Below are 14,211 nucleotides of genomic sequence, written 5' to 3'. Positions count from 1 at the left end.
GAGGGGCGCCTGGGTGGCTCAGTCGGTTAAGCGTCCAACTTCAACTCAGGTCAGGATCTCGCGGTCTGTGAGTTCCAGCCCCTCGTCAGGCTCTGGGCTGACGGCTTAGAGCCTGGAGCCTGCTTCTGATTCTGTGTCTCCCTCTCTCTCTGACCCTCCCCCATTCATGCTCTGTCTCTCTCTGTCTCAAAAGCAAATAAACGTTTAAAAAATTTTTTGAAAAAAATTAAATAAAACACATTAAACTAAAAATAAATAAATAAAACATCAAAAAAATTTTTTTAAGTCTATGAAAAACAGTAGACAAGGGGTGCCTGGGTGGCTCAGTCGGTTAAGCATCCCATTCTGGATTTTGGCTTAGGTCATGATCTTGTGGTCGTGGGACCAAGCCCTGTGTTGGGCTCTGTGAGTGTGGAGCCTGCTTGGGATTCTCTCCCTCCCCCTCTGCCCCTCTCCCACCCCCGCTTGGGCACTCTCTCTCTCTCTCTCTCAAAAAATAAGAAATAAGAAATAAATAAAAATTTTAAAAAGGTAATATTTGCTGAGATTTCTAAGGAAAATGCCCTCCCCCCTCCATGCACCTTTAGTTTAAGAACGCAGTGGTGGCACCCTTCACAGCCATCGAAAAGTGGAGACACTCGGGCGTGCATCGGCCAATAAAGGGAGGAACAAAGAGAGGTCCAGCCAACACTGGAATTTTATTCCGCCATAAAAACGCATGGAGTACAGACACCTGTTACATTGTGGATGAGCCTTGAAAACACGCAAAGTGAAAGAAGTCAGTCACAAAAGACCAAATAGTATACCGTTCCACTTAGATGAAATATCCAGAAGAGGAAGCGATTTCCAGGGGCTGGGGGAGGGGAGGGGGGAAGGGGAGGTGACAGCCAAGGGGTCCAGGGCTTCTTTAGGGGGTGATGACAGCGTTCTCCAGTTGTGAATATACCGTGAATACACTCAAAGTTATTGAATTGTATACTCGAAAGGGGTGAGCTATAGCTCAATAAAGCTGTTTATTCTTTATTAGTTTTGTTCAATGTTTATTTATTTTTGAGAGCCAGAGAGAGAGTGAGGGCGGGGGAGGGGCAGAGAGAGAGGGAGACACAGAATCTGAAGCAGACTCCAGGCTCTCAGCACAGAGCCCAACACAAGACTCGAACCCACAAACCATGATCCACAAATCCACAAACCAGATCACGACCTGAGCCGAAATCAAGAGTCGGCTGCTTAATGGACTGACAACCCCAGGGGGGTTGACCCCACGCCTGGCGCGGGGCCAGAGGCTCTGACAGATTGTGTGAACCAGGCAAAGTCCACACCGGGGCCTGTCTGAACTCGATTCAAACCCCAGGTCCGCCTGGTGCCACCAGGCCCAGCAGGTGCACTTGGAGGTCCTGAAGGACGGAGAGACAGCAGGTAGAGCCAGGCCAGGCCAGCTCACCAGGAGCCCAGGACCAGAAGGAGCAGAAGCGGGCACTCGGAGGGGGCAGAGGGAAGGAGGGGTGGCGAGCGGCCCCATCTGTGGGTGCAGGGAGGTGCTTTGCTGGCGGGAGGCCCTCCAGAACATCAGCCCCAGACATCTGGACGTTCCTGGTGTCACTGCAGGATCCCGAGCCAGGACACCAGAGTCCTCTGCCTGTCAGGATGAGCAACTCCTCGGAGGGAGAGAGCAGAGGAGTGAGACCAGTCCAGGGCTGTCACAAGGCTTCCAGAGGGCAGGGAAGAGACAGGGAGGTGGAGAGAGGGCTATTCACGTCTCCCAGGCCAGGACCACCCTTTCCTTCCTCAATATTCCAGGCCCTTGGTGGCCGTGCTGGTGTGAATCAAGATTTCTCCTTTGCCCTTCACTCACCTGGGTCCTCCTTGTTTAGAAATTTCCACAATTTCCGAATCTAACCCTCAGGAGTTGTGCTTTTTAAAATTCCCGTCTCGGGGAGACAAGCCCCGGGAGCTGTTCTGTGCAAAGGCACAGAGGCACAGAACGTCCCAGAGGCACGTTCATTGACAAGCACGTTTTTTTTTCCCCTTGAGTTCTTCTACATGTCAGGAACTGTTCTAACACCTGCCCTGGGTGAAGTCAAGGCCTCTTCCTGGTATGGGAAGAAAAGGGGTAGGAGGTCGAAAGGCCCACACCCCCATGTCTGGGAAGTGGTGTCAGACCTCCCGTACCCTGAGGCATCAGAAGGGACAGCTGGGGGGCTGCTTGTGGGTGAGGGGCCGGGCGCTGGAGCCCCTGGGCCTCCCCCTCACTCCCCACCACTTCCCTCTCCCCCAGGACGTGTCTGCTCTGCCCCAGAGCCCTCCTCAACTTCGAACTTCGGGAATCACAGAAGCACCCACACCTTTGAAATGTGCCGAATCCCTGGAACAGGAGAGAGCGAGGGAGGGAGGGATCCCCCTGTTGGAGGATTTGGTGGGCTCAGAGATCTCAGCTCCCAGAAAGGCTTATCTTAGGGGGAACCTCATGGTCAGGAAGCGGCTGTTTGTGCTGTAGGAGCCCAGGGACTTCCTCAGCCTTGCCGGACGGGGTCTGTCTGGCCACCAGCAGGAGCCATCCAGGGAGCAGGGCCTGAAGGTTTGGGCGCAGGGCTGCGGAGATCCCTCCCAAGGGCTGCCGGGGGACTAGGGACCACTGTTGTCCACAAGCAGGGAGTGACTGGGACTGGCCTCACGCAAGGGGCTCTCTGAGGTCAAAGCAAGGCCCAGCCAGTGCACCTGCCTCGGGCGCTAGAGCGTGACCCAGCCGGGAGCGCAAACAGGAAGCTGGGCCTTGGCTCCAGGCGGCCGAATGGTGGGAATAAACTTGCCTTTATTTAAAAAGAAGCCGTAATTCAGCCCAGCCTGTGTGCAGATGGCCCGGATTACTGAGCCCGGGGGACACTGCCCGGTCACGCTGGTGGGCAGGGGCAGCTCGTGGACCTTGCCCAGAGAGAGGCCACCCAGGGGACACCCCGTGCAGACACCGGGACACCAGGCCCCTACCCCCTCACAGTGCCCAGGGTGGTCCTGTGTGCCGCGTGATCGCCTCCAGGCTGGGCCACTCAGATTCACTCTCCTGGGACTTTGCACTTGGGCCTGACAGAAGGTTCCTGGTGAAGAAGGTGGCCGGAGACCTGTAAGTTTGGAGAAGCTGGCACCTGCTAGGCCTGGGCACCGCTGTGTGAAATCCCAAGCTGAGAGGGTCACTGGAGCCCTAGGCGGCAGAGGCAGCCGATTTGGAAGGAGCAAAGAGAAGAGAAGACCCAATGAGAGGCAGAGACATGGGTCTTGCCCATGAAGGGCCAAGGAGGCTCCCCAACCACCTAGCAAGACCTTTCCTGACCCGTCAGGTCGCATGCCAGCCTGGGAGGGAAGAGTGCATCCCTACTTTCCCCTCACTCCCGTCCCCCTTTCATGAGGTAGTTCGTCGAACCCCACTGTTTGCTCAGGGGAGCGTCACTGCAACGAAACGAACACAACATTAGACCGAAGTCTAATGTCTTCGTAGCCCATTTAAGCAAACCAAACCCCAAGCCTATAAGTGCTTCAAGGTTAAGAAGTCAAAACCCAAGGACGGGGCTCTCCCCCGGGGCTCCCGTCTGGAGTGTTCCTAAGCATTTCCGGTCTGGCCCTGCCTGATTCGAGTAGATTTCGACTCAACTACACTCTTCCCGGTTTTTAATCGGGCCTCATTTTGTCTTTCAACCGGAGACAGGGAAGTCTGTAAGGGCAGCTCAGTTACATCAGGCGGGTTAAATCCTGATTCTGCCACGTCCGCAGAATGTGGGCAAGGCACTGATTCTCGCCAGGTTTGTTCTTCCTGACAAGGGCGTGACATAAACGGAATGACCCCACGGTCCAGCCATTCCACTTCTGGGTGTAGACCCGAACGAATTGAAAGCAGGGACTCAAACATGCTTGTACGGTCCTTGTTTACAGCAGTGTTACTCATCACGGCCCGAAGAGGAGACAACCCACGTGTCCGCTGAGGGATAAAGGATCAAACAAAACGCAGTCTATACCTACAATGGGCAGTCATTCATCCTTAAAAAGGAAGGAAATTCTGACACGGGCCACACGACACACGTGAACGTTACAAACGTTGAACACACACCGTGTTAGGTGAAGTAAGTCGGTCTCAAAAACATAAACGAGATACCTTGGGGCGCCCGGGTGGCTCAGTCGGTTGAGCGTCTGACTTCAGCTCAGGTTGTGATCTCACGGTTCGTGGGTTCGAGCCCCACGTCAGGGTCTGTGCCGACGGCTCAGAGCCTGGAGCCTGCTTCAGATTCTGTGTCTCCCCCTCTCTCTCTCTCTCTCTCTGTCCCTCCCCCGCACACACTATCTCTCTCTCAAAAATAAAAAAAATAAGCATTAAAAATTAAAAAAAAAATAAATGATACACCTCTACGGGGTACCTAGCAGAGTCAAAGTCACACAAAATAAAATGGTGGGTGCCGGGGGCTGAGGGCAGGGGAGGATGGGGAGTCGTTTAGTGGGGATAGAGTTTCAGTTTGGCAAAGCTAAAAAAAAGGTTCTGGAGATCGGTTGCACAAAAATACGTAATACGTAACCCTACTGAACGAAACACTTTAAAATCTTGAAGATGACTAATTTTATGTTGTGTGTGGGTTTTTTTGCCACAAATTAAAAATGAAAAAAATCTAAACCTCACAGAAGGTGTTGCTACAAGAAGTCAACGAGCTAACGTACACAGAAGTGCCTGGAACATAGTAGACATTTAATAAATATTAGGGACTTTTTTCTTTCTTTCTTAGAATCTAGTGCTTGATTCGTAATATGGTAAAAAAAAAAAAAAACCATAGACTCTGGTGGGGCGCCTGGGTGGCTCAGTCGGTTAAGCGTCTGATTTCGGCTCTCAGGTCATGATCTCACAGTTCATGAGTTCAAGCCCTGCCTTGGGTTCTGTGCTGACAGCCCAGAGCCCTTCTCGGGTTTCTTAAGTAGGTTGCATAATCTTCATAACAAATGTTGTGATGGACGTTACACCCTTTTTGGAGAAGAAGCAGGAGGAGGAAAGGAATACCCGAGAGAAAACGTGAGCTGTGCTTGTGGCCTTTCATCCCTACAGATTTCATGCAGACTATGTTCGCGTGGAGTGTAGGAGTGTATGTGTCGATGTCAGGGTGCGTGTAGAAACAGGCGTCCCTCCAACAAGCGTGCACGGGCGAGCAGCACTGGACCTGTTATCGAATTTGATCTTCTACTGACCTTGCCAGGTAGATATAGGCTTATTTCTGATTTACAGATAAGAACACAAAAGCCAAGTGCTTGCTCAAATAAAGTGGCAGGGCCGGAATGGGAGGCTGGATCTGTTTTATACTGAAGTATATGTCTTTCGACTACATCTGGGGTGAGAGCTTTTCTCCGGCCTGCTCCCGGCTGTACGGAGAACCTCAGACGGTTCCGTGGAAAACAGTGCTCCGATTAACTCGTGATGTCTGCCCTGGGCCTGGGATACAGGAGTCATGGTTTGTCTGTCCTGCGGTCACCTCCCAAACCTCGTCACACTGGGCACGGCTTTGGAGCAGAAAAGGGGAGAAAACCTTTTTCTGTCTAGCAGCTGTTGGCCTGTTCTCTGAAAAAGAACTCAGTGTTGGAATGTTCCTCCAGCCAGGGCACAGCTGGAGTGGGTGCCGGGCCTTCTGTGGTCTCACTCCTTCGCCCTCCCGACACAGAGAAGTCGTTGTCCTAGTTTCTTCCAGTCCCCGACCCTGTAAACTCCTACTAGGCAGACAAGCTTCAGGGGAACAGAGAGCTGTTGTCTTTCAAACGAAAGAGCCACCAGCACGAACATTTATTTACCAGAAGATCACATGAGGACTTGTGAGCTCATGTCTGGCCCTGACTCAAAGGGAAGATGTTCTGTGAACGTAGCACCCTGGGACCAGGCCTGGGCAGCATTCCCAGCATGGATGAGACAGTTGTTCCAGAAGCTTGGCACCTGTGGGGCACCATTGTCATATGAGGGAACAGCGGGTGTGATCTTTCTCCCCATCTTGCTATTTAAAAGCCTGGGTCAGGGGCGCCTGGGTGGCTCAGTCGGTTAAGCTTCAGCTCAGCTCATGATCTCGCGGCTTGTGAGTTCGAGCCCTGCGTCGGGCACTGTGCTGACAGCTCGGATTCTGTCTCCCTCTCTCTCTGCCCCTCGCCCACTCATGCTCTGTCTGTCTCTCTCTCCTGCTTTGCTAAGAGGCTGAAGCCAGTTGGAAGTATGGACAGAGGCCTAGAGCAAGCTCCCAGATCGCTTGGCCTCTGGCAGAGGGGTAGAGAACTTGAGGGCCAGGCAGGAACCAGGGGCAGAGGGCCCTGTCCCATAGTGAGCATGGTTGGAAGATGTGCATGGGGATGGGTGGGGGGTCGGGAGGGCGCGGGGCTGCCCCCAGGCACTCCGCATTCTGGATCTCGCAGAAGGGAGTGGCCGGCGAGAGACTGCCAGCGTCTGCCTGTCCTCCTCCTGGCTCTGAGCCTGGCCAGGTGCTGCACACGTGGCTGCTTCGCCTGCCCCAACAACCCGTATCGCCTCGAAGGAATTAAGCAGTGAAAGCCACACCCACCCGGTGGTTTCAAGATTTTGTATAAACAAAGTCAAAGATGCGGGTGATATCACACCCCTGGCCTGAGAGACAACAGTTGCTGGCCTCGCGTGCGGCCAGCAGGAGCCGGGAGGGCAGGGCGTTGGGAGAGGCTAGTGCTGAACGAGGGCCTTGGTCGTCCAAGGCTACCGCTGGGCCACCCTCTCAGGGCCATTCCGTCTCTCCTCCCTGCAAACTCCAGTGACCTCCGGTGCCTATTCGCGAATAAAGGGACTGGCCCAGGCTCGGGGAACCCCAGGAGAGAGCAGCAAAAGTAATAACTAAAATTAATCAGCCCCTCACAAGGCAGCCGGCCCGGTGCTTTCCCTGCCATCACTCATCCTACCCTCACACTAATCCTACGAGTTAAGTGTTGATACCCCAAGAAACAAGCTGCAGGGGCTCAGTCATCTGCCCCAAGTTCACAGTGCTGCCCAAGGTCAGCTGGCTCTCAGCATCCATTTCTGCTTCCTGCTGGCAGCTTTCTTTCTTTTTTTTTTTTTAATGTTTACTTAGTTTTGAGAGAGAGAGAGAGAGAGAGAGAGAGAGAGAGAGAAGGGCAGGAGCAGAGAGAGAGAGGGAGACAGAGAATCCCAAGCAGGCTCTAGGCTCTGAGCTGTCAGCACAGAGCCCGGCGTGGGGCTCGAACTCGCGAACCGCAAGATCATGACCTGAGCCGAAGTCAGACGCTTAGCCGACCGAGCCACTCAGGCACCCGACAGGATACAGAGTTTGGGGGCAGCAGCCTAAGTGAGCGGCCAGTGGGCATGGGTGTTTAGAATCAGGAGGCTCAGCTGGCACCTGCTTGCAGGGCTAGGGAGGGGTGATGAGGGAGGGACAAATTGCTGGAAATTACAAGCAGGAGTCTCAGGTAGGGGAACAAGCCAGACCCGGTTGGAAGACACTGGAACAAGGAGTGGACGGAGAGCCAAGAGGAGAGAGATGGACACCAGCTGAGGGGAGGGGAAGTGATTGGAGACTGTTGTGGGGAAAATGGTTGATTCCCTCCAAGCTTTCAAATGTGAATAAGTGCAAATACTCTTCAAAAAAATTGTTTTAAGGACAATTTGCTATCACATATAACACAGACTCTAACAACAGGGTATCTAGAGTAGCCTAATAATGTCTTTGAAAAGCCAAGTTGTTCCCATCCTTCTGCCATATCCTTCTTGGTAGGTCTGCTTAGCCTCGGGGGGTGAGGGGGTGGGGGAGGGGGCTGTCCTCCTGGTCACAAGATGGCTGCACTATTCCAAATGTCACATCCAGACACACCAACCTCTAAGAAGAGAAGTCATTCCTTCGTGTGCTTCTATTTTTATCAGGGAAGAAACTATTCCCAGAATCCCCCAGTAGACCTCCTCTCAGACCCTGTCGCCCACAACTGGATCCCATGTTCATCCTGAATCAGTCATCGGCTGGGAAAACACACTTCATTATTGGCTTACGTCGGGGCTCTCAACCCTGACGGTATATTAGAATCAGTTGGGGAACTTAAACAAAAAAAAAAAAACCCCAAACATATTAATGCCCAGGCTGCACCCTGGAACATGAATCAAAGCTCAGGATCCATGATAATGGTATGCCTGTGCAGGTTCATCAGCCATAACAAATGCATATATTGATACAGGGGAGGCTGTGTATGGGTGGAGGCAGGGGGCTTATGGGAAATCTCTGTACTATATACTCCATGTGATGTGAACCTCACACTGCTTTTTTTGAAAGAAAGAAAGAAAGAAAGAAAGAAAGAAAGAAAGAAAGAAAGAAAAAGAAAGGAAGGAAGAAAACGGGGCCCCTGGGTGGCTCAGTCGGTTGAGCATCCGACTCTTGATTTCGCCTCAGGTTGTGGTCTTATGGTTCATGGGATCGAGCCCCGTGTCAGGCTCTGTGCCGACAGTGCAGAGCCTGCTTGGGATTCTTCTCTCTCTCTCTGTGTCTCTCCCCCACTCTCTCTCTTTCTCAAAATAAATAAAATAAACAATAGCAAATATTGAAAAATAAAGAATTAGGGAGCACCTGGGTGGCTCAGTTGGTTGAGTGTCTGACTTCCACCCAAGTCGTGATTTCGAGGATCATGCGTTTGAGCCCCCCATTGGGCTCTCTGCTGTCAGCTCAGAGTCCGATTTCGATCTTCTCTCTCCCTCCCTCTCTGCCCCTCCCCTGATCACTTGTCTTTCAAAAATAAAATAAACACTTAAAAAAAAATAAAAAGGGCGCTGGGTGGCTCAGTCAGTTGAATGTCCAACTTCTGCTCAGGTTGTGATCTCACGGTTTGTGGGTTCAAACCCTGCGTTGGGCTCTCTGCTGACAGCTTGGAGCCTGGAGCCTGCTTTGGATTCTGGGTCTCTCCCTCTCTCTCTGAGCCTCCCCTGCTTGTGTACTCTCTCTCAAAAATAAATAAACAAACTTGGGGAAAAAAAGGAAAAAAGAAAGAATTAAAAAAAAATGTTTAAGTTCACGATCCCAGGCGTTACTATCTTTTCAGAAGTCCCGAAAATTGTAATATTCTAGCATGCCACCAGAGTTGGAGAACTATTGGCTTCAACTATTTGGTATTTGTCTCTGAGTTGAGGACAAAGTCACCTGTCCCGGTCGGGGGGGGGGGGGGGGCGGTGAACATCTGAATGAAACAGGGATTCTGTTACAAGAGGGAGGGGTGGACTTTCCTCAGGCAACAGTGAGTCTGCTGGGGTCACCGCCGTCCGCACCGTCGGTCCAAACCAGTCACGGTGACTGCAGAGAAGCAGTTCTGCCGTCTGCCGTCCTCCCAGACTCCCTGAGGGAAGTATCGTGGGTTTCCCCATTGCCTGACCTCAGACGTGGCAGGAGACCCAGAGGGGAGCCCTGGCCATGGCGTGCAGGGCCCTGGAGATGGTGTGGGGAGGGGGAAGGCCCAGGATGACACAAGGCCAACCTGGGGGTAAGGGGAGGGACAAGAACCACCACAGGTCACGGTTAGGTCCCTGGGGTCCCTGACAAGGGGTGTGCGATGCGCCCTTAAATGGTCACCTTTAAAAGGCCCAGAAGGTTCTCCATTATCTGCGCAGCACCGCCTTTTCCCAGGTGTTTTCCTTGTCTGTTGCTTCATGCATTTATTGCCCGTCCCCAGCCACGTGGCCGACCATTGGCTGCTCAACAAACAGAGACGACTCTTCACCCTGGCAGAACCGTGTGAGTGGTTCTGGCCAACAGCATGTGAGTGGAGGTGATCTGCCATGTGACCCTCTGGGTCTCCGTCCCCCCAAAGTCCCGCACGGACACGGGACCTCCATTAGCGGCGGTCTCTGGCTTCCTTTGTGGAGCGGCGCCCCTCCAACCTCCTGCTGTGTTAACCACAAATTCCGCAGTTAACTTGTTACCCCAGCATAACCCAGCCCACCCTAAGACACTCCAATCAACCGTAAGGTCAAGAGCACAGACCTCATCTGTTTCTTTCACCACCCACCACCGCCCGCTCAATGTTTGTTGAATGAACGAACGCGTGAAGGAACCCTCCCCTTTTTATAACAACAAAACCTTATCATTTGGAAGAGGCTACGGCTAGAACAAAACGATTTTCTAATCTGAGACTCTAAACGCTAGAAGCAGCCAAACAAGGGAACCAAAGGATCATTTTGCTAATGTGGCTACGGGGCCAGGAACCGGGAGGTGACAGGTGCCCATTGCGCCCAGCAAGCTGGAAATGTCACCTGATTTTCCTTGGTAACACGTGCGTTGTGACGATTCTTGGCCATTTGTGTTCGGGACAATGGCAATTGTTTGGGAAGGTTGAATCGTAATTGCGCAAATATTGTTTCCCGGCCCATTTCTTCACCCAAGAAAACCGGTAGAAAGAACAACAATAGATTGAATCATGGTGTTGGGACAAGATCAGGTTTTTGTGGGTTTTTTTTTTTTTTTCCAATTGTTTTTGTCTTGGGTTCAAATCTAGTTTGAAAATAGGATTCGACCAGTATGGGTTGGGTTTGGGACATTTGGAATAAGACAGGTCACATGGCCCGTGGTAAGCGTTGTAATGATAGCGAAAAAGAAGGGGAGAAGGAGAATGGAGAGAAAAGGAAGAGGAAGGAGAAAGAGAATCCGGGTTTTTACCAGTCTGCTGTAAATCTTCCCTCTGGAATAACGCGGATCAAGTCTTTGGAAGCCCCGAGGCTTCTTCTGTCTGAGTTGGGTATTTCCAGCTCTTTCCACAGCTCCTGCTGCAAGGGTTTTAGGGAGCCACTCAAAATGTCACTGCAGGTGACATTTCTGTAGTATCAGGAAAGAGCAGATGCCCTAGGGACGCGGTACCTGTGGCTGGGCACAGTGAAGTGAGACCAAGTGACAATGCTTCCTGAACCTCGGTTTCCTAACCTATAAACGGGCTCACAAGCCTTACTGCGTGGGGCTGCCGGTGGGTGCTGGTGAAGGAGAGAAGGAAGTGGGCTTCCTCCTTCCCCCCACCCCTGGCTCTGCTCTCTCACTTATCAGAGCGATGCCTCTGGGAAGACAAGGGACCCGAAGTCTTTGATCAGGTCTTTGATCGGTCTTTGATTATTATTTTTTCTAAGTTTATTTATAGGGGCGCCTGGGTGGCTCAGTCGGTTAAGCCTCCGACTTCAGCTCAGGTCATGATATCCAAGTCCATGGGTTCGAGCCCGCGTTGGGCTCTGTGCCGACAGCTCAGAACCTGGAGCCTGCTTCGGATTCTGTGTCTCCCTCTCTCTCTGTCCCTCCCCCGTTCATGCTCTGTCTCTCTCTGTCCCAAAAATAAATAAACGTTGAAAAAAAAATAAAAAAAAAATAAAGGTTTTTTTATTAGTTTTCTTTATTTTTGAGAGGCAAACTGACTCTTTGATTGACTCTTTGATTTCGACTCAGGTCATGATCTCACAGTTTGTGAGTTCGAGCCCTGCGCCGGGCTCTGTGCTGACAGTGCGGAGGCAGCTTGGGATTCTGTCTCTCTCCCTCCTTCTCTGCTCCTCCCCACCTTGTGCTCCCTCTGTCTCGCTCTCTCAAAATCAATAAAGTTAAAAAAAAATAAAGCAGAATGTGAGGCACCCCACAAGCAAACCCCTAGGAAGTGGCCAAGATGGAAAGGAATCCCACCCCCTTACTCAGCCAGGAGGAACATTCCATCACACACGTTCTCAAGATGAAGGATGACTAGGCGTCCAATCAGTCCAATGCTGAGACTTCACAGCACCATTCGTCTCACAAGGGTCATCCTAACTTCAGCTGGTATTCGGGGACACTATCTGTGTTAACTAATTGGCTTCATCCAGAGGACAAACGTCTATCTTCACGACAGGAGGTAGTTCTGCGACTTGGAGCAAGGTGCTGGCAAAGTGCGGCTCCTACATTGGGAGACAGGGGGCGCTGTTTCACTGGCTTTTCCCCTTTCAAAAACGTCGCTCCCAGGTCCTTGGGAAGGAAGAAGAGTGCCCGGCTTATGAGGCTGGCTGGAGGCTTTCTCAGCTTTTAAAAAGACTTACGCAGGTTTCAAAGAGGCCGAGAAAGAACATACCCTGACAAGTTTTCGGAAGTAAGCAAACGGAAGGGAGAAAAACCTGTTCCTTTATTTTTGACAGGAGGGGATGAAGCCTCTTATTTTTAATTATCTGCCCTGGCAGTGGCATGGTCTGATTTTTGGTCTAGGAATCTCCTCTGGGTGCTCAGGGAAGAATGAACCGGAGGGGAGCAAGACCAAAAGAAAGGACACCACTCGGGAGGCTCTCGGTAGTACCCAGACCAGGAGTGTGATGGTGAGAAGGCAGAGCAGGACTTACCGGGGCGCTACCTGGAGGCACCCTCCCCCCCCCCCCCGGGGGGCCTTGCGGAGGTCTTGGCCCTAAAGAAAAGCAGGGAGTCAGCATGCCTCCCAGGTTTAGGCTTGAGCCGTCCTCTGAGGGATGAGGCCACGTTGGCTTAGAGAGGAAAATCAAGAGCTCTGTCCTAGGCCTGCTAGCAATACATTCGTGTTAAGAATCCAAGTTCAGGGGCGCCTGGGTGGCTCAGCCGGTTAAGTGGCCGACCCTCGATTTCGGCTCGGGTCATGAGCTCCCCCTCCCTGGAACGGAGCCCTGCGTTGGGCTGTGTGGTGACAGCGCGGAGCCTGCTCGGGATTCCCTCCTTCCCTCTCTCTCTGCCCTTCCCGCCTCTCAAAATAAATAAATAAACATGGGGGGAAAAAAAAGACTCCACGTTCGTATGTCAGGTAGGCAGCTGGATATATGGATTAGGAGCTCAGAGCCAGAACTGGAGACTTTCATTTGGAAAGAGGGCAGGAGGGGAGTCGAGGCATGGAGTCCCAGGACCCCGGAGGTGAGGGGTGTTGGAAGGAGGGGTGACCGGGCAGCGGGGCTGGGAAGGCTGGCTGGGCGGTGGGACGGTGAGTCTGCCCACTTGGGGGTGACAGAGGCTCACCTGGCTGGCTCTGTGGAAGCACTGGGCTGTCCGAGAGCAGATAACCCACTGTCCGGATGAGTCTCTCTTGGGCAGGAGAGTGGGGAAAGGAGGCACTAATTAGAGGGGCAGAGGTTCCGGGGAGGATTTGGGCTGCATGAGTAAATTGTTTGGATATTTGCAAAATAAGGAAATGGTGCCCCCAGTGAACATCCAAGCAGTACAAAACTTCACGTTCTGCCTGGTCCCCCTCTGCTTCCCCTCAAGTGGAGGGGATGAAGCCCAGGTAACAGCTTAAGGGCTTTTATTTGAGGTTGTATTTGGGTTTGGGGGGGGCAGAAATAAGATGTGAGATATCAGAGGCTGGGAATGATCCAGCACAGAAGGGGGACCAGTGATGGAGGGGAGCTCCAAGGGGGATAACGATGAGAGTCAAGGTCAGGAGCAGGCAAGGTGGAGAGAGGCAGGTGGCCCTGGGACAAGTGGAGGGTTGGCCTTTGTTGGGAGCGAGGAAGTTCTGGCACCGGAGGCGGGGGTGGGGGTGGGGGTGGGGTGGGGGGTTGGGGGTGGGGGTGCGGGGAGGACGGCCATACTTTTACAGTCCAGGCTCCTGTGAGCACCACCGCCTTCATCCCAGAGAGGGGCCAGCCCCAGTCATTGCGACCTGCCGCCAGGAGGGGGCGCCAGCCTGCCATGAACCCCGTTGGCTTCAGCAGGTCTCTCCCCCACCTACCCCTGTCCACCTGCTGGCCAGGTTGGGCTGATTCTTGGCTCTTGCTTCAGACCATCCTCCCCGGACCCTGTCCCAGCTCTTCAGGCCTCCGAGGCCAGACCCCTGGGCCCAGGCGCTCCCTGACCAAGAACTGTCAGGCACTGTGGGTCCTGGGGTGGGGGTGGGGGGTGGTGTAGGGGGCTTCCGCCCAGGAGCTGCGCTGGGAAATCACCCAAGGGTTTCGTGTTGACCCCTGCATGGTCTCACCGAGGGACCCCTGCCCTGGGTGCCAAACCCAATGTGAGAGGAGCACTTTGGCCTCCAGTTTCCGAGCCATTTGCCATCAAGACAGCCCCCTCGGTCACCCCTTCGCTGGATACACCAGAAACGGAGCTCACTCCCCAAGTCGAGATGCAGGATAAATGGCTCCAGGACACCAGTGGCTCCTGCCTCGGGGCTCTGGGGGCCAACGCGGGACTTTGGGGAGGCCTTCAGTGCAAGTCGGGATGAGAACTGGCTGGGGCGGGGGCACGGGACCGGGGA

This window comes from Felis catus, chromosome E1, assembly GCF_018350175.1.
Source record: "Felis catus isolate Fca126 chromosome E1, F.catus_Fca126_mat1.0, whole genome shotgun sequence".
Taxonomy (NCBI): Eukaryota; Metazoa; Chordata; class Mammalia; order Carnivora; family Felidae; genus Felis; species Felis catus.
This window is presented reverse-complemented; position numbering follows the sequence as displayed.